We start from the raw sequence: 3941 nt of genomic DNA, 5'->3' as shown, positions 1-3941 counted from the left end.
ATGATTATTTTGAGGTCTATGATATGATTGCATGATTGTGTGAAAATTTCGTGAAGAAATTTTATGCATAAAGTGCTTAAATTGAAATTAGGGACTAAATCAAATAATTTGTAAAACTTGCATTCTAAAAGTTTCTAGTATGAAATTTTTTGAAATATTAATTAGGAGGTCTTAAATAGAAATTTTACCAATTTCTAAGTCTATGGACAAAAATTGGACATGGATGGAATTTTTGGAAAGTTTAGTACTAAGGGCATTTTGGTCATTTAGGGGTAAAATGAATTAAAATACAAAATTAAAAGCCAATTTTGCTCATCTTCAACCCCATGGACGAATATAGCAAGGAGAAACCATGGCTAGGGTTTTTCAAGCTTCCAATCTCGATTGTAAGTCCGTTCTAGCCTCATTTTTAATGATTTTTACGTTTTTGGAGTCTTGGTAGCTCGATTAAGCTTATGCTAGCAATAATTCAACCTAGGGTTCATATTTGGAAAAATACCCATAGGTGAAATTTGTGTATTTTGGTGTTTTATGATAGAATATGAGGTTTTAAATTATGTTAGACAACTTGTGCTACTCGGTTTTAAGCGAAAACTAGCAAAAGGGCTTAATCGATAAAAATACCTAATAGTCATAAGTACATGTTAGAGTGAGAATTTGATGTTTCCATAGAAGGGAAAAAATGATCAGCATGTCATAAAACATAAGAAAATAGGCTGAAGTTTAATTTACGAGCTTTGGGGCAAAAGTGTAAATATGCAAAAGTTTAGGGGCAAAACTGTAATTTTTTCAAAATATGATTTTGGGTCAATTTGAATAATGTGAGTCCTAATTAGACTATATTTTAAATGATAGAGCAAGGAAATCTGAAATTCGGGCTAAAATGGAAAAATACCAAGTTGTGGACGAAATGGTAAAAGTAGCCATTTTCGCATACGAGGTAAGTTCATGTGTAAATAATGTAGCATAATTGTTATTTTTAAGTTATTGATGTCAATTATATGATATGCTGATTTTTTTATCGTGAAATATTATGCTTTGTGGTTAATGTTGAGAATATGCAAATTATGTTTACTACTTGATAAATATGAATTGCTACCGAGTATCGGTTCCGATATTCCATGGAAGACGACAAATGCGAGATCGAGGGAAAAAGCCTATTTGAACCTTAGGAATAGATTAGGATACAAGTGACATGTCACTAGGATGTTTGGGCATCCGAACTCATTGAGTTGAGTCCGAGTTCACTTATGGATGCGAATGTCCGAACTCGTTGAGTTGAGTCCGAGTTCGAGAGATGTAACTAGGCATCCAAGCTCGTTGAGTTGAGTCAGAGTTCACTTATGGATGAAAACGCCCGAGCTCGTTGAGTTGAGTCCAAGTTCACTTATGGGCGGGTTACATGGTAGCTTGGCTACATATGTGGCACTTATGTGCAAACTTTCCATGTATCCGAATTATATTCCGATGTGTTCAACAGGTAAAATTCTACTCAAATGGAGGAATACTCGAGATGAAAGGGACGTATTGGTAAGTGTTGTGAAATGAATACTTTGAACAAGTATGTACTTAACCCTCGGGTTGAAAACTCGATATAACAACAATATGGTAAGATGATAAATGAAAATGTGATATGAATGTCTCGGTGATGATTATGCAAATGATGTTTTATGTTTGCGTATATAGTTGTGTTACTTGCTATTTGCATGTGAGCTTACTAAGCATTTATGCTTACTCCCTTCTTTTCATTCCTTGTAGTGTTGACAAGCCAGCTCGGAAATCGGGAACGGTCAGAGACACACTCACACTATCCGTATACCATCTTGGCATAATGGCTTGCATATTTTGAGTATGGCATGTATAGCATTATAATCATTTTGTATATATGGTCTTATGATATGGTTATTGAGTGGTATGGAAATGCTTGGTAATCATTAGCCATTGGAATGGCTAATCATGTTCATATTTGGTGTTATGTGTGCTAAATTACTAGCTAATCCATGGAAACCATGAAATAGGTAAAATTTACCATAAAATAGATTCAGATAGCAACAGTGATGTGAGTTTGAAAAATCACTAAAAATAGTAGAGATACAATTAGATGATGAATAAAATATGGAATTGAATAATTATGAGTCTATTTTCATATGGATGGAACAAAACAGGTATATGAGTTATATTTTATGAGATGTTTAAATTTTTGTGAAATAGGGCCAGAGCGATTTCGGGATCCCCTGTTCTGACTTTAAAAATTTATCATAAATTCTAAAAATATAATTAGAAGTCATTCTTTATATGTACAGATTCCTTATTTAGTCTAGTTTTAAGAGAAACAAACTTCATAGTCATTGAATTTTTTATAGAGAGATATCTGATTCGTAATACACAGATGTCAGAGCAGTCAAACCCTGAAGCAGGAGAGACTTTAACTAATAAACTGTACTAATTGGCCCAACCAAAAATTCTAGAAAAAAATTATTAAATAGATATATGAGTATAGATTTAGGGAAAATTTACGGATCTTGATTTCGAGTTTCGTAACTTGAGATATGATTTTTCATGTAACTATGACACGAGTAGCTAGAAAGCTGTGAATGTAGAAACAAAAGATTTGAAGTTCTTAATTTGATAAATTATGTTCGGTAACTCCTCAAGCTCAACTCCGGCGACGGTTTCGGGTGTGGGGGCGTTACATTTAGTGGTATCAGAGCAGGTTTAGTCAGTTCTCGGACTAACCTAGCATGTGTAAAAGTTTAGCTATACATGCCACTGATCTGTGATAGTGTGATGTCTTCCGACGCGTATGAGTACCGTCTTATTTAGACAGGGTACTCTCCAATGGAGCTGCGCTAACCATGTTCAATGTTATGAGAAGGTATTTGAGTAAAGTTATGATTATGATAAGTCTCGGTTCAGAAAAGTATGAATAAAAGTTTATGATACATATGTGATAATATGTGAGATGAAAGTTCATGTTTTGATAAATATCCATATTTGCTTAATGCTCATACGATGTAGTGTATGTGACTTACTTGATAAGATGAACGGAATAAATAGAAAGTAGTAGAGGTATGAATAAAGGTCATAATATCATGATACGAATGAAAATGTCCTTGTCTTGATTGGACGTTGAATGTTGATGAATGTTAATGATATACAATTTTTTATGAGATACAGGATTATAATGAAATGAACTTATCTATGTTAAATTGTTGGACTGAATTTTATGATTGTAATGATATGTACATGATGATGCACGAAATGAAAGTTGTGATTGTGATGCAAATATCTATGTTTGTTTGGCCCTATATGATGTCATGAGCATGAATTAATTTAATTAAATGAATGGATAAGTAAAGCTATCTAGAAAACATAGAATGTATGCATAAGTATATTGTCTAAATGGGACAATAGGAAAATTGGTGTAAGCCAACATGAATGAATGACATGATTTTGATGATGTTGCTATGATGATGGGAGTTGTGTCATATGTGTATGTATAAGAAAGTCGAGTCAGAGGTCCCACAACCCCTCCCCCTTACCAAAGTGGTACTTATAATGGAATTTCATGAGATTTGTATTGAATAAGTTTTCGGTTGAGAACCCAAAGAGTTCAAAGATAGAATAATTATAAGTATGATCGAGATTGAAAATGAGCTGATAAGTAAAGTCGAGCCAAGAAAGTATCGGATTAACGTAAAGATTATTGGAGTTATGCATCGTCCCGATTAGAAAAGGAATTCTCCTTGGTAAACCGAATTACTCAGGTGCAAGGTCGAGAAAAGTGTAAATCGAAATTTATTCAGAACTGGCCCTCTTTAGTGAATTGTTTAATATGAAATTTGTGACGGCAGAACTAGTTGGGGAAATGATAATTGAAATGTGAACTATCTGAGTGTGACAGTTATGACTGGACAGATTTAGCAGTCTCTTTTGAGATG

This window comes from Gossypium arboreum, chromosome 1, assembly GCF_025698485.1.
Source record: "Gossypium arboreum isolate Shixiya-1 chromosome 1, ASM2569848v2, whole genome shotgun sequence".
In the NCBI taxonomy this organism is placed as follows: Eukaryota; Viridiplantae; Streptophyta; class Magnoliopsida; order Malvales; family Malvaceae; genus Gossypium; species Gossypium arboreum.
The sequence above is the reverse complement of the archived record's forward strand: the minus strand, read 5'-3'. Positions refer to the sequence as shown.